The sequence below is a fragment of the Danio rerio genome, chromosome 17 (genome assembly GCF_052040795.2).
Source record: "Danio rerio strain M-AB ecotype USA chromosome 17, GRCz13ab, whole genome shotgun sequence".
Classification (NCBI taxonomy): Eukaryota; Metazoa; Chordata; class Actinopteri; order Cypriniformes; family Danionidae; genus Danio; species Danio rerio.
Genome location: NC_141037.1, coordinates 13778431 through 13799038, shown reverse-complemented (window position 1 = coordinate 13799038; position 20608 = coordinate 13778431). Strand labels below are relative to the sequence as shown.

The 20608-nt window shown below is 37.7% G+C and overlaps 1 long non-coding RNA gene across 1 annotated transcript; it reads left to right on the top strand.

Moving 5' to 3' along the window:
* The first annotated feature begins 1105 nt into the window (after positions 1-1105).
* On the top strand, positions 1106-19864 carry LOC141378526 (uncharacterized). The gene is made up of 3 exons (XR_015513108.1): positions 1106-1222; positions 14388-14481; positions 19390-19864. It is a non-coding gene; the product is annotated as an uncharacterized LOC141378526 (long non-coding RNA).
* The last annotated feature ends 744 nt before the right edge of the window (positions 19865-20608 follow it).

The window sequence follows — 20608 nt, the reverse complement described above, 5'->3', positions numbered from 1 at the left end:
ATGGGTTACAGCTGGAAGGGCATCCACTGCGTAAAACGTGCTGGATAAGTTGGCAGTTCATTCCGCTGTGGTAACCCTAGATTAATAAAGGGACTAAGCCGATAAGAAAATGAATGAATTCATAACAATTATCAATATCCATATATGTCAGCATTTTGCAGTAATGTGGAAAAATACAATTGTAAATTTACAGCACAGAAATTATTGTGTGTGTGTGTGTGTGTGTGTGTGTGTGTGTGTGTGTGTGTGTGTGTGTGTGTGTACAATGGGTCTTTACTTTAAATGGGTGTGAGCATTTCCCCTGCAAAAAAGTGACAATAATCTAATAAATAAACAAACACAACCCAGCAGACACACAACATCATAAGACGTTAATATTAGGTTAGATTTAGGTCGCCAGCGTTCAAGGACAATGCTATTTTGACCTCCAATAATGACGTGAAATGTTGATATTTTGTTTATTTTAGGTTGTGTTGGAAAGTGACCAAAATCCGACGTCGAGACAACATCTTAAACCAACGCCATATTGGCGTCAAATATTAACATTTATCCCTCAGGTATGACAACCAAAATCCAACATAGACGTCACATTGGTAGCGTCCACACAACGTCATGTAACATCATTAGACGTTAATGTTTTGTTGTTTTTAGGTTGCGTTAGAAAGTTAGCAAAATCCAATGTCGGCCCGATGCTGAACATTGATGTGAAAATATTATCTAAGTTAGTTAAAAAAAAAAAATAGTAATAATAATAAGCAAATGTAAGTATGCATTATTTGTCTTCATTTATCTATGCACATTTAGAAGAGTAATAAAAGTGTATTTGTCATAAAATATTGAATTTTACTTATGACCTCAAAAATATGACCTCAAATGTTTCTTTACAAGAATTATCTACCTAGTATTATTAAATAAGTAAACATGTGTCGTATGCATTTTCTCTGTTACTGCTTTTGTCGTTAACTGAGAGACCTGAGTCAGATTAAAAAGCATTTACTGGCACCGCTTGTATATACCAAAAATAGCTCTTATATCTATCTTGTCTGTATCAACACAAACACTGACGACTTGTGTTTTTTTCCATACGGCTCTGCTCTTCTTCATGGCAGTGCTGCATTAATACAGTCTGAGAAACAACCAGTGTGAACAGAGACCTCAGATGGTTTATACTAGACATTCTTCAATAAGAGCAGAGCTGTGGGGAGCCAGGTTAACACCATCTGTGAGTCATTTTTACAGATATATTCAATGATTTCTTGCATAAAGATGTCTGAAGTAAATAATTGTGCATACAGTGTTATGAAAGTCTTTTGCTTAACTATTTTAAAGCTAGTTTTGTTTAGAGTTCACCTACCATAGGTCCAGTGGTGGAAAGAGTACTGAAAAATCATTCTCAAGTAAAAGTACCATTACTTATCTAAAAATGTAGTGCAAGTAGAGTAAAAGTATCTGTTTTAAATATTACTTAAAGTATGAGTAAAAAGTAGCCCTTTCAAAAGTACTCGAGTATTGAGTATTACGCTGTAAAAAGCTGATGCGCTTACATGTAATTAGTGTGTGTTTAAACGTAACATTCTGTAGTGCATCTAGTTGTTGCCCAGCAGAAACACAACATCATAAGACGTTAATATTAGGTCAGATTTATGTTGTGATGTCAGGTGACCAAAATTCAATGTCTAGCCAGCGTCTAAGAACAACGTTTTTTTTTGGTGTCTAATAATGACGTGAAATGACGTTGATATTTGGTTGATTTTTAGGTTGTTAGAAAGTGACCAAAGTCCAACATCAAACCAGCATCTTAAACCAACATCATATTAATATCAAATACTAACATTTATTCATCAGGTATGGCAACCAAAATCCAACGTCTGATAGACGTCATAGTGGTAAAGTCCAAGTGTTGAGTTCTGACCTCAAGCAGATTTTCATTTCCAAACAAAATGCAACGTCCCCATGATGTTAGGGTACAACGTCAATCTGACGTTATGTTGACATTTTGTGCCTGCTGGGTGTTTAAGGCCACTTCGTTCATCATACAGTAAACATCTGTCATCTTCTCATGCATCTAAACAGTCTCTGGGTCACTGTGTGTAAAGATTTTGGACATCTTCTTGGACCCTTGGACAGGAATCACAGGACTGATTTTTAAAATCACCATAGACATGAAAAAATAAAGTAGTGATTTCAGGTTGAAGGAAAGTAGTGGAGTAAAAGTACAGATACTGCACAAAAAATGTACTCAAGTGAGATTAAAAATACACATTTTTAAAACTACTTAGTAAATTACAATTCCTGAGAAAAACTACTCAATTACAGTAATTTGAGTATTTGTAATTAGTTAATTTACACCACTGAATATGTCTACATCCATGCATGGTCCAAAAAATACTTACATTTTCTCATAATCTACATCGCTGCACAGACTATAATAACCCTCTTGATGTTTTAGGCCGTACTCACACTATGTACAGTTGCCTTGAACCGGGCCAAAGCACGCTTGTCCCCCCTCCCGTCTCCCCCGATGGGCCGCACTCACATACAATCGGGCCTGGGCACGCTTACGTCATCGATGCTGCGCTGTTCAGCAAGCGTTCTCGCTCAGCACAGAGGTTATATCGTTTAAGTCGTATGATATGCAGTGACAAGCAGTCAAATATTTCGGCAAACAGTCCTTAGGGATGCGGGGACACGCAGTCAGATATTTCGCCGAACAAATCCGCCACTTTTGACGCTCATAAACAATCATAAAGTCCTCGTGCTGCAGGAATGAGGAGGTCTGCTGAAGGTGCGCAGCTGTCGTGCAGTGAGGGGTTTGCGTATTTAATAAACTACGGCAGTTTGCGTTCGATGAACAGTAAGATCGATTAATTAATCCATATGAAACAGTCCCTTAAAAGTCACGTCTTGCTTTCAGTTTTGGGCTTTGGCGCGTTTTGCACTCACACTACAAGCGTACCGTGCCAAAGCCCAAGTGAACCGTGCTCAGGCCCACCTCTTCCAACCGGGCCAGGGCCGGCTAAGTGAACCGTGCCTGGGCCCGATTCAGCGCACGTACACTTCTCAAACGATCCGGGAAACGGGGCTGGGCATGGTTTGGATAGCATAGTGTGAGTAGGCCTTTAAAGAAGTCCTTAAAGAGGGATGACACTTGATAAAAACCGTCTGCAGAAACATTATTACCTTAAGACTTTAAGACATTCTTTCGGGTTTATATCAAACGTGAGCAATTTGGAGAGAAATGTGGAGTCTGTGTAGGAATACGTAACGTCATTTACCCAATAGCCGATCACAGGCAGTGTTATGCAAAATAGTGTGGTGCTGCTGTGCATGTTTCTAATATTTTCTGCTTTTATTCATACTGTTGTTATTATACTGTTGCTATTTGATTGATTATCGGTTTCAGCTATTTGTCATGTAAGAATTACACAGAGCTTTTCTTTTAATGAAATGTGGCGGTTATATATTTTTTTCTTGTTGTCATTGGGAATTGTATCATGTTTAATGGGGTTTGTGCATTGCACATTATTTATGATTTATTTGTATGTGCTTGTCCTTGTGCTTTTTGTTCACAGTAAATATACAACAACAGCGTTCATGGGGCCCTCCAAGAAACGTGGGGCACTAGGTGACCGCCTATATTGTCTGTTGAATAGGCTGCGTTTTGCCTTCGTAATAGTAGGGAAGTATGCATTTTTCGAACACAGCCAATCACAGCAACTAAGAAGCACAGGCATGGAATTATGCAGGCATGGAATTGACTCTTGGAATTATAGGGTTCTATCTGCGTTCTGAATGATTTTGAGATAATGAGCTTTAAAGTTTTTGCATTCCATAGCAAGCAGCATGTGTGTAACATTAGTTACTTTTTTATTTTTTGAAATAAAAAGTCTTTATATAAACAACTTATAAAAAACATTTACATTTAGTCATTTAGCAGACGCTTTTGTCCAAAGCGACTCACAAATGAGGACAAGGAAGCAATTTACACAACTATGATAGCAACAATGAATAAGTGCTGTAGGCAAGTTTTGGGTATGTAAAGTGTAAAGCCTGGTTTATACTTCTGCGTCAAGTGATCGGCGTAACCAACGGCACATGCAACGCGCATAGCTGTGCATTTATACTTCTGCGCGCTGTCTCTATTGGTCTGCATTAACACTTCTGAAACGCTAGTTGGCAGTGAGGTGTTAATGTGTGTCTGTGTAGAGTTTCTTCGCCTGTGTTTTGTTCTTTCTGAACGCTTCCGGGATGTACAAGTGGCTCAAACTCGCCCATTTTGAGGCAGGAACCGGCGGACGTGCAACAACTATGAGGTAAACACAAAACAAAACTTTCCATCAGGAGCTCCTTCGCGGGACTCCACACTTGTAAACAATCGCTCCATTGGGCTCGCACCGCTCGCGCGGCTCTCGGTCCCGCCCAGACTCGTCAGCGCTACCAAGCCGACCAATCACAGAGCTTGCGCTACACATTGTTGTGACGTGTAGTTAAATTTTTTTGAGAGGTGCACGTCAACGACGCTGACGACCACGGCGTAGGGCTATGCATCAGCACCACAGCATACGCGTGTGCTTGACGCAGAAGTATAAATCAGCCTTTAGAAGCAAAACATTAGTAATTTTTTTTTAAATTTTTTTTTTTTTTGTAATACAGTTAGCGGTAGAACCAGAGAAGCAATTGCAGATTAGGAAGGAAAGTGGAGATACATCCCATAATGTAAATAAATTGTCATTTAATAAGATTTGTAGCTCCACCCTCTTTCAAAAGAATGGCTGGGAGTACAATCTCATTTGAATTTAAAGCAGCAGTGACCAAAATGGCATGATTTGGATCAAAGCCTAAAAGGGGCAGTGTCAAAGAGTTTAAAAAATAATTTGTGGGGTATTTTTAGCTGAAACTTCACATATGCACTCTAGGGACTCCAGAGACTTATTTAAAATTTAGTAAAAAAAAAAAAAAGGGCATAATAGGCCTTTTTAAAAGACCCCTTGTAAGCTTCTTCTTGTAGTTGGAGTAAATACAAATACATTTTATTTATTATTGTAAATTACAAATAACAAAATAACTACCAGGCAACCAACTGGAAGAACTATCCATAAAAAGAAAAGAAAAACACACAGAACTGTTGACTTTCTTTTTAAAAAGCTACTGACAGACAAACTTCCCTCACATTTCAGCTGCTTCCCTAGCAGTGAATCTGATGACAGATTTATTATTGTTTACTGATCTCACTTTTCAAGAGTTTTAGAGAAAGCTGCTCATGAGCATTGTTATTTAGTCCATTCTGTCTTGGGATGAGGACTCTGATGTCCCTTTTGGCCAACTTTCAGCTTTCGGGTGAAATGTCAAGAACATGACCTGCCATTATCTTCTGTGAGACTAGTTTTCACCCACCATAAATAGCATTTTGCACAATGTCTGCAGATATCATTTTTCAAAATAAAATGCATTGTTCATGGAGGACAGTTCAGATAAAAGACATTGTCTTTACAGGATAATGTTACCTTGAACTTAAAAGAAAAAAGTTTTTCGGAATCAGTCTTGTTTTTCCGTAGAAATGCACAATTCATTTTTTACTAAATTTGTAACCTAACTTACTACCCAATAATATAACATATTTGCTTGAGATTAATTTCACATACAGTTGAAAACAAATTACACTGTATAAAATGCTGGATTCAAGTTTTTACAAGGGGCGACATGGTGGCTTAGTGGTTTGCATTGTCGTCTCATAGCAAGGAGCTCTTGGGTTTGAGTCTCGGCTGGGTCAGTTGGCATTTCTGTGTGGAGTCTTTGTGGTGTTCGCATGGGTTTACTCCGGGTGCTCTGGTTTCCCCCAGTCCCAAGTTGTGCTATACTGTAGGTGAATCGAATAAACTAAAGTGGTCATAGTGTATGAGTGTGTATGGGTGTTTCCCAGGTTTGGGTTGCAGCTGTGCATCCACTGTGAAAAACAAATGCTGGATAAGTTGGCAGTTCATTCCGCTGTGGCAACACCTAATGAATAAAGGGACTGTTCCAGGGGTGGCCAACCCTGTTCCTGGAGAGCCACCTTCCTGCAGATTTCAGTTGCAACCTATATCAAACGTTTAATATGGGTATTAATCCGGGGTCGCCACAGCGGAATGAACCACCATTATCCAGCACATGTTTAACGCAGTGGATGCCCTTCCAGCTGCAACCCATCTCTGGGAAACATCCATACACACTCATACATTATGGACAAATTAGTATACTCAATTCACCTGTACCACATCTTTGGACTGTGGGGACCCACACAAACTCAGGGAGAACATGCAAATTCCACACAGAAACGTCAACTGACCCAGCCCAGGCTCGAACCAGCGACCTACTACCTACTGTGCCACTACGTCCCCCATAAAAGAACTAAATCAAAGGAAAATTTAAGTGCATTAAACATAAAACTATTAATTTGTCTCCCCAAAAACTTAAGATTAGTGTTGTTTTAACTTTTTTAAGCAAGTAGATTGAACAAAACTGCCTTCACCCTTCTGTGAAATTTTTGAATTCTTTAAAATTAATATTTCCCTAGTGCTTTTTAAAAGAGAAAAGATGTTTTTCACAGTATTTCCTTTTATATTTACTTCCTGAAAAAGTCTTTTTAATTTGGCTGTATGGGGAAAAATGATTAGAAAATATGGAAAACTGCTGAAGTCAATATTATTAGCCCTCTTAAGAAATGTTTGTTATTTTTTTGAATTGGCTAAAAAAAACATTATTGTCCAATGACTTGCCTAATTACCAAACGTGCTAATCTAATTATGTTAAGCATTTAAATTGCACTTAAAGCTCAATACTAGTAACCTGCAAAATAACAACTAAAATATTATGTGCTGTCATCAAAACTAGAATAAATTAGTTATTACAATTAGTAGCACCATCGCCTCACTGCATTAAAGTCGCTGGTTCGAGCCTCGGCTGGGTCAGTTGGCATTCCTGTGTGGAGTTTGCATGTTCTCCCTGTGTTTGCGTGGGTTACCTCACGGGTGCTCCGATTTCCTGAACAAGTCCAGAGACATGCACTATAGATGAATTGGGTGAGCTAAATTGTCCGTAGTGTATGTGTGTGAATGAGTGTGTATGGATGTTTCTTAGAGATTGGTTGCAGCTGGAAGGGCATCCACTGTGTAAAACATATGCTGGATAAATTGGGGGTTCATTCCACGACCCCAGATTAATAACGCCGACTAAGCTGAAAAAAATGAATGAATGAATATCTTCCAATGAATAAAGAAAAGATTTATAGTCAAATTCTGAAACATAATTTGGTTTTAGTCTGCAAAGCACTAATTGGATTTCTTCCAAATATAACATAAAACACATTGTTATTTAGTCTTTATTTTGCATGAAATAACAAAAAGGTGCCATGTTTTAAAACATTTGAATTCATATAAATGGATTAGATATAAATCTTTGACATCAGTGAAATTTGTTCTTGTTTTGAGTAACAATCACAAGATGTATCTTTATTTCAAACGAGATGCCCAAACTAGGGCCGGGGGCCAAAGTTGGCCCATGCTAACCTTTGATTTGGCCCACCATCCCATCTGAGAAGAGAGAGAGAGAAAGAGAGAGAGAGAGAGAGAGAGAGAGAGAGAGAGAGAGAGAGAGAGAGAGAGAGAGAGAGAGAGAGAGAGAGAGAGAGAGAGAGAGAGAGAATGGGCTTTGTGTTGTAGTTTACTTTGCTTGGTGAATGAATCTGATTTTTAAAAATTTAAATACAGTACTGTCACTTGACGGATAAAAGACAATGCACAAGACAACAGTGAGCAAATCAGGGCATGTGCAGCGTAGTGCATTTAGCATCAAACTCCATTGTGTTATTCATGGGATTGTTTATTTTTTTACTGTTCAATAAGTTTATTATAAATTTAAAAAATGTGCTGCATTAGTTAATGTAATTTAAAGCAATGTTTTGTAGCTATTTTGAAATATTAGAAAATTACTCATGGAAACTTTAATGTAACATGGTGTGGTATTTTTACCTTCGGCCCACTGCCCTCAATTAAGTTTGGTTTTTGGCCTGTCATGAGAAAACGTTTGGATACCTCTGATTTATTCATTCATTCATTCATTCATTTTCTTGTTGGCTTAGTCCCTTTATTAATGCGGGGTCGCCACAGTGGAATGAACCACCAACTTATCCCTTAACCCTTCCAGCTGCAACCCATCTCTGGGAAACATCCACACACACACTCACACACTATGGATAATTCAGTCTACCCAATTCACCTGGACTGCATGTCTTTGGACTTTAACCCACGCGAACGCAGGGAGAATATGCAAACTCCACACAGAAACGCCAACTGAGCCGAGGATCGAACCAGTGACCTTCTTGCTGTGAGGCGACAGCACTACCTACTGCGCCACTGCATCGCACCCCTGATTTAACTACATAATTAGTTTACTTACCATTGAAATAAATTAGCTTGTTTTTGCAAACAAACTCAACCCGTCATTCAAGATTGAATGTTTTGGCATCTGCTCTCTAAACTCAGCAAAAATCATAAATGCCAAAAATTAATGATTTCTTTTGGAGACAATGCATCGGCGGCTTTGTTTAAAAGATCATTTAAACTCTAAATGTGCTTTGCAGATGCGCTGGATTGCAGGGAGACAGATATTGATGCTCCTTTCACAGACCCCCCTGGTCTCCATCCTCGTCTCTAATGCTCTGAGTAATGGAAAATGAAATTGGGCATGTGGTTTAAATTCATTACGAGCTATCCAGAGTGGGAAAGAAGATCCCTCTTGGCTGAATCCGATACTAAACGTTTTATTCCTTTCTTTCTTATCATTTTATTTCAGTGGAAGAGGCCATGTGATTTTTCAAATCCTGTTTTACACTTAGTTTTTTTTTTCTATTGACTGGACAAGGTTAACATGTAAAATTTTTCCTTCAGAGATGAGGCCTTTTGTCAATGTTTACGTTTTAAATAAGTGGTAAGATGTGTGGGATACATTGAAAAAAAAAATAGTATAAAATACAACCTGGGTGGCACGATGGCTCAGTGGTTAGGGTGCTTGTTAGAAAAGGAAAACATCACTAAAACTTACTTCATATGGAAGCATATGAGTAGCATAATTCAATTCAAAATGTAATATGCAAAATGGCAATGCAATATGTTAAATGGCAATGTATTTCTGTATTTGAATTTGCTTTTTCCAAGACATATGAGCAATGTTTGGTGCAGAATGAAAATGTAAATTAAATTACATTGTTTGCATTTCTCTTTTCAAACACTGTTTTACTATGTAAATTGTATCCACATTTTAAAGCTTTATACGTAGCAAAATTAAATTGAAAATGCTATACACAAACTGAATTTGATGTGAATAAAGTACAAGCAGAAACTGTAGCAAAATTATCATTTAAATGTTATTGGTCCTAAATGCATTTACACTCGCGTCTAGGAAATGCAGGATTACATTTTCAGCATAACAGCATGGGATGTGTGTAGCAAAATTAGTTTTGAAATGTAATACGCAAAATGATAATGCAATATGTAAATAGCAGTGAATTTCTGTATTTCAGTTAGCATTTTCCAAGACATATGTGCAATGTTTGCTGCAGAATGAAAATGAAAATGAAAAAAAACAATGCATTTTCATTTAACACATCGCGACGAATGAAAATCGATTTGAAATTGAAAATGCATTCTGGCCTGGCCACGCCCACAGACGGCCGCCGTTGCTGCAAGGCGGGTTTTAGGTTATGTCGTCACAGCTGCAGCGAGGACTATTTGGGACATTTGGCAGCATAAACATGGCGAAGTCTGTTCCTCAGCGGCTTCGTGAAGCTGCACGAGCCCTCGAGCGTGAACTGGGAAACACTTTAGAAAACCAATCACCTCCTAGCTCAGTAAAGTTGGTCTTAGGTTTGATATTCGCGCACGCAGTTTTAGGGATCATCTGCGATCTGCAGTATGGCTTGATGGCTCAGTTCATTCTGCTGTGGTGACCTCTGAGAGATAAAGCCAAAGGAAAAATTTATGAATGATTAATTGATACCATTGCACAGTTCAAACACTGATACAGTGGTCATTTTTAAAAGTGATGCATTTCAGAAAGTTGTACTGCTTCTTTCAACATTCCTTCTAGTGTTCAATCTTTTTTTTTAAATCTTGCTAAAACCAAAGATTATTACTGTCAAATCAGTGTTTATCACTGACTTTATCTCCTCTGTGAAAACAGACCTCATACGACCTCTTTATGTCCGAACACTTTTTCCCATGAGAAGCACGAGACATATAAATCACCAATATTTGCTTCATTTATGATCAAAATGATTGAGCAATGATAATCGCCATGCTTTCTATCTGTAGCTTCAGTAAAATGTGGTTTAGAAAACACCCTAACCCTATAGGGATGCTTGCCGTAGTGATAAATCTTGTGCTGAATGAAAGTGTAGGTTTGTGGATGGCATGACACTCGTGCAGGGTTGACCGTGTGGTTGTAGGTCATGAACTTAAACCACATTCAGGTTATGTCAGTGTCCGTTTGATCTCAGACTTATGGTCTCTACGGGCCTCTCAAAGGTCTTGGTGGTTTAATCAGATTTTTAAGACAGTGAAAGCAAACATGTTGTCTAGGGAAGAATCTAAGGGAAAATGAAAAGGTTTTGCTGGTGACCTTTAATCCTTGTTCAAAGAAGGACCTCCAAAAAACCTTTAAGAAAAGCAGACGTATATCAACACGAGTCTACTGAATGTCAAAAACGGGTCACAGGCTCAGCATATTGCAATATGATTTTTTTTTCTCTTTTTAAGGCACCATGCCATTTGTTTCTACATTTGTAAATCAGTTTTACATTAATCAGTTTTTCATACTTCTATAAAAATAGTCTTTCTGTTAAAAAACATCACATTATTTCAGTATGTTACTCCTTTCTTTGAACTGTAATTATTTGTGGACATTTTTTGTTACTATCAGAAATTAAACATGTTCAAAGTCTTTTTTTCAGTCAGTGCAGTAATATCTAAATATCTTTATAATAAAATACATTTGGACTTGTGTAAACTTTAATCTGCTTCTTTACAGTGAAGCTAAATCTCTTTGAATCCATTATTATTTTTGATTTTCATTTATATCTACAAAAACAGCTAATATTTCATATGTAATGTTTTGCTAAATTGTCTAATTTATTACGTTTTAGGATCACAGTCAATTGGACATGTTTTTAATGACTAAAACTAGATTACAAAACTAAACTATTCATTAGACTATTTTCATCAGTCCAGCCTAAGTGGATGATGCTGGATTAAAGTTAAAATGTGTTGAGCATGTGACTTTATATTGCTTTTGTAGCGTGAACACTTGTAGGTAGTCAAATGCATTCGTTCATTCACCTACTCTTTGCATTCTAACCAAACATGTGATCATTATGGGACATGCATCAAAATAAGTGTTCATACCCTGCTGTATTATACCAAAACGCATGGATTATGATCAAATTTGTAGTTGTTACCCTATGTTTGTACTTAGCGAACTGTAAAAATATTCATATAATAGCAGTCTTGCTTACTTTGTGATTTTATGTTTTGGTTTGATTTATTTATGCTTTTGAATTGCATTAAGTAACTTTGATCATTCCTCCAACAATTTTTAAATTGTAAAGTTTGAAAGTAACAGAAATAATTTTAAACCACTTAAATTGATTTTACAATTTGAAAGCATTTTAAACCATTTGAAATGATATATCGTCTGAATTGGCGTTACTGTACAAAACATGGTGATAAACTGTCAGTATTCTTTCTGATATTTGTTTATTTTTCTTTCTGAAAACTTTTTCTATTGTTATTTTGACTTTTATTTCTTATTCCTTATACTGTTTCAAACTACTAAAATAATAATAAACAATAAAAGTCACTTAGATAAACTACAGAATTAAATTTTCATCATCAAAAGTAGACAGAACAGAGATAATTTATTTAAAAACAGTTAACATTTAATTTGACAAAGCTATACATACAATATTGTATATAGCTATTTACTGTAAAAAAAGAAGTTAACAGCTATTTCTTAGCCACATGCAGTATTTTAAATAATTTGTCAAACGCCAAACATAATTGTAATACCTACCCTTTTTATTCAGCATAACTTATTTAAATACAACTGATAATTTAAAAAATACAATTGTGATTTGACTAAATATAATACTATATTTATATTTATTTATTTATTTTTATTTTTTTACACTACCGGTCAAAAGTTTGGGGTCAGCTTTATACATTTTTTTCATGTTTCTTTTTAAGGAAAATTGTTCAGTTCATCATGACTACATTTATTAAATGTAAAAAAATAAATTTAAATAGTTGAATATTTATTAAAATACTAATTATAATTAATATAATATAATATAATATAATATAATATAATATAATATAATATAATATAATATAATATAATATAATATAATATAATATAATATAATATAACATACTAAATTATAGAGAGAAATAACAGATGAACAGAGACTGCATCAGATCATGAAGCAGATCAATGTTGATCTTTCTTTTGAGTTGTCAGTGCAGAAATGAGCAAAACAACAGGCCTAACACAACATATTATGAGATTAAAAAATGGAAAAAATATCAGATGGTAACTTTGATCAATTTTCCTAATGGATAAACAGCTCTCTTTAATATTTCTGCATGCTTTCACTTTCTTATTAGACAGTCGCAGCCAAAGTATACTTTTGTGACAAGGCAGCACTGGCCTGATTGGGCCAGTAACCATTCTATACACTGGTTCGAGCATCTCGCACCAGGCCCCGGGATATTAGGCAGTCCTTATTGTCAAGCCCTGCTTTAAGAGTTTCTTCCATTGAACACAAAATATGATCAGTTGGATGTTATTGGAAGCTTGTAATCATTGACCTTATACTATTTGTTTTTCCAATAGAAGTCAATGGTTACAGGTTTCCAGCTTTCTTCAAAATATCTTCCTCAGTGTTCAACAAAACAAAGAAACATAAGGGATTGAAACCACTTGAGAGTGATAAATAGTAAATACATTTTCAGTTTTGGGTGAACTATCCCTTCAAGCTGCCCTGTAATATTCATTCATTCATTTATTCATTTATTCATTCATTCATTTTCCTTCAGTTTAGTCCCTTTATTTTTCAGGGTTCGCCACAGCGGAATGAACCGTCAATTTGTCAAGCATGTGTTTTACACAGCGGAAGCCAGCTGCAACCCACTGGAAAACATCCATACACACTCATACACTACAGCCAATAGTGTACTTACCTATAGTGCATGTTTTTGAACTGTGGGGGAAACCTGGGCACCAGGAGGAAACCCACATAAACACTGGGAGAACATGCAAACTCCTGTGGCGTAGCGGACGGGCCAGCAGGGCAAGCACCGCGGGGGGGTCCCGCGTGATTTGGGGGCCCTGCGTCGTCGCAATTTGAAAATCTGGCAACCGCAATAATCAAACCCCTGGGAACAACTGTGGTCAGAACCAAAGTTCACAGGACTGTGTTTTCTGAACTCCTCTGAAGCGGTGGACTACTTCACACTGATTGCTTGCTGCCGAACCGCGTCATAGCTCATTACCATAAAGTTGACTTGATCTCAACTCTCCTCGACACCCACACCGGAGAAGATGCGCCGCGATGCTCCTCGCCTCCGGTTCTCATTGAAAATGAATGACTTCCGGTTTCTTTGATGCTTTCGCCACTTGTTTGTGATCGCTCCTCAGTTTGTGAACGCTACCCCGGGTTGTCGCTCCACCCCGCCCCCCTTCCCTGAGCGCTCCTCAATTTGTGATCGCTTCCTCGCTCCACCGACTCCCCCCGTCCCCTCAGTTTGTGATCAACCCCCCCCAAGGGGGCCCCATCAGTGATCCCTGCAGGGGGCCCCCGCATTTTGCGCTACGCCACTGTCAAATTTCACACAGAAACGCTAACTGACCCAGCCGGGTCTCGAACCAGCAACCTTCTTGCTGTGCGGCGATAGTGCTAACCACAAATGAAGACTTGTAATGCTCTCAGTTCTATTAGTATGACGGAAATAACATAACAGCTGCTCTAATATGGGAAAACAACATAGTAAAAACAAATGGAGCAGGTTTTCTCATGAATCTGACACCTACTGTTCCATGGACGAGTGCTCTCCACCATCAAGAGGAAATTACGTGTTTACATGTAGGGATATTCAACCATAGGGGGAGTCGGGTATCATATGGCACCTCTTAAGGAAGCAATTAGACATATTTTATGCTGTGTTTTCTCAAAACGCTCAAGGTTAAACAAAAGGAGTGTGCGCTATACACAAAACAAGGGTTGCTATGAAGACAAATGCATTATATACATTGCACGGCCTTCACATGCAGTGATTGCAGATTTCTTTTCATTGCAGGTCTATTACGGTTACATTTGGCTGTTTGCCGACTATGACTTCAGTGCTTCCATCATGAGCTGGGAAAGTTTGGAATCCCCTGCCTCAGACAGAAGTATGAACTTGTTTCATTACGGCATTTTTGAGGTTATGATGGCGGGTGTTTTTTTGTACCTTCTTTTCGGTATCGCCCCTCTGACATCATTACAAAATGATGCAGTGGGAGAACAAATATTACAGATATTGAAATATTACTGTTCTTTTTCTTTTCTTTTTTTTTTTTTTAGTGAACTAACATATAAATTTGTTAGGAAGGTGTTTTCCTTGTGGATTTTTTAAATGTTTTTTTTAATACTTTGGCTTAGTACAAAACTTTGTAATAACTTTTATACTTTGACTTATTACAAGTCTCTATTGTTTCTCCAATACGATCGATCCTTTCCTCTCTTAAAAGCAGTTTTAACAGTTTTAATCTTACTTAAATAAACCTCATGGACAACAAGCAATCTGGCTTTTAGAAAGGCCAGTCAGACTGCCCTGTTCTCAGTTGTGGAGGATCTCAGACTGGCTAAAGCAGACTCTAAATCATCAGTCCTCATCTTGCTGCTGTCTACGCTTGAGTCACTGGGCTTTGCAGGCACTGTATATTCAGCGGTTCAGATCTTTCCTCTCTGACAGGTCATTCAGGGTGTCTTGGAGGGGAGAGGTGTCCAACCTACAGCATCTAAACACCGGGGTACCACAGGGCTCTGTTCTTGGGCCACTTCTCTTCTCCATCTACACGACATCTTTAGGATCAGTCATCCAGAAACATGGATTTTCCTACCACTGCTATGCTGATGATACCCAGCTATACCTCTCTTTTCACCCTGATGATCCCTCGGTTCCAGCTCGCATCTCAGCCTGCCTGTCAGACATTTCACACGGGATGAAAGATCATCTTCAGCTTAACCTCACGAAAACGGAAATGCTTTACGAAAATGAAAAGTTTCTGCCAACCCGACTCTACATCATAACTTTTCAATCCAGATGGATGGGGCAATCATTACTACATCCAAAAGGGTGAAAAGCCTTGGAGTAACGATTGAAAGGTCCGACACTTCCTATCTGAACATGCAGCTCAACTCCTTGTTCAAGCTCTTGTTCTCTCCAGACTGGACTATTGCAACTCTCTACTAGCCGGGCTTCCAGCTAACTCTATCAAGCCTCTTCAGCTGCTTCAGAACGCAGCAGCACGAGTGGTCTTCAATGAACTTAAAGAAGCATGTCACTCCGCCACTCACCCGTTTGCACTGGCTGCCAGTTGCTGCTCGCATCAAATTTAAAGCTCTGATGTTTGCTTACAAAGCAACTTCTGGCTTTGCTCCTTATCTGCTCTCACTTCTGCAGATGTATGTGCCCTCCAGAAACTTGCGTTTTGTGAATGAACATCGCCTCGTGGTTACATCCCAAAGAGGGAAGAAATCCCTTTCCCGAACTTTACACTTTACATACCTGAAACTTGCCTACAGCACTAATTCATTGTTGCTCTTATAGTTGTGTAAATTACTTCCTTGTCCTCATTTGTAAGTCGTTTTGGATAAAAGCGTCTGCTAAATGACTAAATTTAAATGTAAAAGTAAAAAATTCCAGCTGCAACCCATCACTGGGAAACACCAATACACACTCAATAACATCAATAAAACACGTACACTACGGCCAATTTAGCTTACCCAATTAAACTACGACACATGTCTTTGGACTTGTTGAGAAAACCCATGTTAACACATGCAAACTCCACACAGAAATGCCAACTGACCCAGCCGAGGCTCCACCAGCAACCTTCTTGCTGAGAGGCAATTGTGCTATCTGCTGCTCCTACGCGTCACCCCTGAGGTGATCATGTCATTTAAGTTTTTTCGAAACCGTTTCTAAAATATAACTTCTAGGTATTGGTTAGGAAAAAAAACTCCTTTTAATATGAAAATATTCCTTCTATTGTGTGTCGTTGCTTTTATTTAGAGCACAATTTAGATCAGCCCTAAATCAGCCTTTAGGCTCAACAGTCAGGCACATTTCTGTTGGTCCACAATCTGGCAACCTGCGCTTGCGTGTGTTTTGATCCAGGAATGCAATATCTAGTTCAGCCACTGGGTGTCAAACTTACATACTGCACCTTTAATGCAGCGCTTCTTGTCCGGTCTGAGAGCCACTTTATATCCAATCAGGCAATGAATATGATTGATTTTTAAAGAAAGATTACAGGTTGTTTTTCCTTTTGTCAGCTTGAGCTGACTTATTGAAAATTAAAAGTCCCTGAGCATACACCCCATTGAGCATGGATATGTAGATTAAAGTGACATTTGAAAGCATAAGATATTGACATTTTGTCTTTACACACTCCAAAATTGTCAATATTATTATTATTATTATTATTATTATTATTATTAATAATAATAATATAGAGAGTTTGCTGCTTGACAATGGTGGTCGTGGTCACTCTGAAATGTTACAGCTAGGCATGATAGCAGTTAGCATTTATGCTTACAGCATCACATTTGACACTGAAAGATACAAACCACAGACAGTCTCATGTGCGCCAAATCTCTTTCTGGTTGACTCTGTGCTTTTTGTTTTGCAGTAAGCACTTTCAGCGGAAACAGCTACATGAAAAAACCTGTAATGATGACACATTTATTGCCATCCGCTAAAGTATCCTCACCTATACGCATCCGTACCAGCTTGTAGCGTGATCTGAAAATTCCTGCACAGCATATAGGAAACCATAATTCCCTCTGTTTACACAGTTAACCTATATGTACAAGGGCCTTTCAACAAGACTATTGGTCACACGTGACTGTCAGATAGGAAAAGGCATGTTATAGAAAGGCTTTTCAACACGCCGTCTCTATTACTGCACCTTTACTTTTACACAGTGACAGACAGGAAGCACTCAAGCTATCCAAACAGATGTGGAGTAATGATGCAAACTTTATACGCGACAACCTTTTGTTAATAACAGGGAATTTCCTCACAGCTGCTTGCAGGGACTTTCTCCACTGAAAGCAAAAGAAAAACAAGACACCCAATGCTTTTTTTTTTTTAAATAGAGTGTGTTTGGCGTGAAATAGAAATGTTTTGACTGAGACTTCCCCTTGTTTTTGGTCTCAGGGGTTTCTTGGATCTCATTCTCTGAGCTTGGGAGGGCCGGGCTGTAAGTTAACCTGCACATAGACGTGTTTCCGAAGGTTTTCCCGCTTTTACACGAGACCCTGGTGCATAAAATGTGATTATCTTTGATCGGAACACATCTGACATCAATGTAACTTTCTTTTAAAGGTGGTTCAAATTCGTGTTTTGTTTTTCGTTTTATGATTAGATGTGGCAGTGGGAGTTTGTGTTGCTATTTAATACTTTATAGTGGCAGGAATAGTTCATCCAGAATATGAAAATTCTAAAATTTTGTTAAGACCTGTGATATTAATGAACATTTGGAGTAATTAGTCTAAAAAGTAATACCCACAATGGATTGTATGGTGAAACCCTGTTTATGAATTCAAAGTCCAGATTTACTTAAAAAAAATATATGCAGTTTTAGGAGTTTCCCTTTCAGTTTATATACAAACTAAATCTGTAGATTAACATATCAATCTTGAGATCAGGAAGGATTTATAAGCAATATTTAACTTTTTACTTTCTTATTTTAATGGCTGTGTTTTGAGACTTTTCTTTACAGTTCATTAAAACTAGCTGGCAAGTTTTGTAATAATCAGAAATAGACATTTTATATTTCACAAAACATACATTATTTAGGTGTGTGTACTATAAACACAATCATATACACTTACCGGCCACTTTATTAGGTACACTTTACAAGTACCATGTTAGACCTGCTTTGTCTTCATAACTGCCTTAACAACAAGGTACTGGAAATATTTCTCAGAGATTTTAGTTCATATTGACATGATTGCATCACGCAGTTGCTGCAGATTTGTCGGCTGCACATCCATGATGTGAATCTCTTGTTCCACCACATCCCAATGGTGCTCTATTGGATCAAGAATTTGGTGACTGTGGAGATCATTTGATAACTCATTGTAATGTTCAAGGAACCAGTCTGAGTTGATTTGTGCTTTATGACATAGCGCGTAATCCTGCTGGAAGTAGCCATCAGAGGATGGATACACTGTAGCCATAAAGGAATGGACATAGTCAACAACAATACTCTGGTAAGCTGTGGTGTTGACACAATGCTCAATTGCTACTAATGGGCCCAAAGTGTGCCAAGAAAATATCCCCCACACCATTACACCACCACCACCAGCCTGAACCATTGATATAAGGCAGGATGGATCCATGCATTCATGTTGTTGACACTAAATTCTGACCCTACCATCTTGATGTCACAGCAGAAATCAAGACTCATCAGACCAGGCAACGTTTTTACAATCTTCTATTATCAAATTTTGCTGAGCCTGAGTGAAATTATAGCCTCAGTTTCCTGTTGTTAGCTGAAAGGAGTGGCACCCGGTGTGATCTGCTGCTGTAGTTCATCCGCCTCAAGGTTGGACTTGTTGTGTTTTTACAGATGCTCTTTTGCATTTTACAGTTGTAACGAGTGCTTATTTGAGTTACTGTTGTCTGGCCATTCTCCTCAGACCTCTGGCATCAACAAGGCATCTGAGCCCACAGAACTGCCGCTCACTGGATATTTTCTCTTTTTCAGACCATTCTTTGTAAACCCTAGAGATGGGTGTGCGTGAAAATCACTAAATAATCGTTCTATATTATGTAAAAATCTATTTATTTTGATGTGATTTAATCATTTGACAGCACTTATTTATTTATTTATTTATTTATAAATGCAGTTTTATTTGTATTGTAACATTATACAGCACAAGTTTTTTTTCCCCTGATCTGAAAAAGAAAGCATAAGAACAGACACAGAACTGTCTATGAAGTGAGAATTAGATCCACATATCAGGTCAGCAGGTTGTAGGAAGTGATTTCTCTCTGTGTGTGTGTGTGTGTGTGTGTGTGGAAGTGAGAGAGTGAACTTCTGCCAGGAAGAATAGGAGAACAATAGTTGCTGAAATGTAAGACATCCTCCTCTGCCAAAAAGCGTATCAGGACCACACCTATGGTGGGAAAGATGCTCAGGTCAGCCGTTCTCAGACACATCCACCAGTCAGATCAGTCAGGCCAGGATCCAGTGTCCTTGGGTAAAAATACTTGAGTCACAGAGGTTGTGGCAAACGTCAGCGGATGTCCTCAGGCAAACCAGAGATCTGGGGAGTCACTTCCACTTTGTGCAAAAAGCCTCTGATAACAAAATACAAAGCAATTAACTTCCATCTGGTGTTTTGCTGTGATTTATTACATGGCAGTTCCTGTTGCTCTGAAAGTAATCGTTCTTGACGCATGACCCCAAATTGATCTCATATGACTCTATTCATTCACAATTTAGTGATTCCCATTCATTGCAAAATGCTTTCATATTAAAGTCATTATATTGCATACAGTACTTTGCCTTATTCAATACAACATCTTCTTTGTTTTTCTGTGTTTTCTTTTTTTAAGGATATTTGATAGTGGCTTTGTGGTTTTATTTAGGAATATTAACTCATCATCATGTGATTTTTATTTTTTTTTACTTTAAAGTAAATATAAGGAACAATATTCAAGTTTCTTCTACATTGCACTGTGAGTTTCACAATGTGTATACCAAAAATGACCAATCTAAAATAAAATAATTATAAAATCATCATAAAAGAAGTCTAGGTCTATGATCGGTGTATTATATTGTCATTTTATGCCATTTAATAAGTAAAAAAGATATTAAAGTAACCTTCTAAATTGACCGTCACAGAATGTAAGTATAAATGTGTCAACATAATGAACAAAAAAGAGATTTTCATAAGAAATAAATCCCTACATAAAGCTATCGAACTCCTATAGGAAAAAATAATACAAATAATCAGGTGACTTTATTTTGATGGTTCCTATTGCACATTTTGTTGACTACATGCCAATTAATGCCTATTTGAGTATTAGTAGACTGTCTGATTATTATGTGCTGATACTGCTCCTTCAACAGACATTTAACTGACTCGGTTACTTTGCAAGTTCATGTCAACTTAAACCTAACCCAAACCTAACAGTCAACTTCTAATCTAATAAGAATTAGTTGGCATGTAGATTTAGTGTAACCTAAATTCAACAAAATGTGTTAAAGGGACCATCAAAATAAAGTAATACCAAAA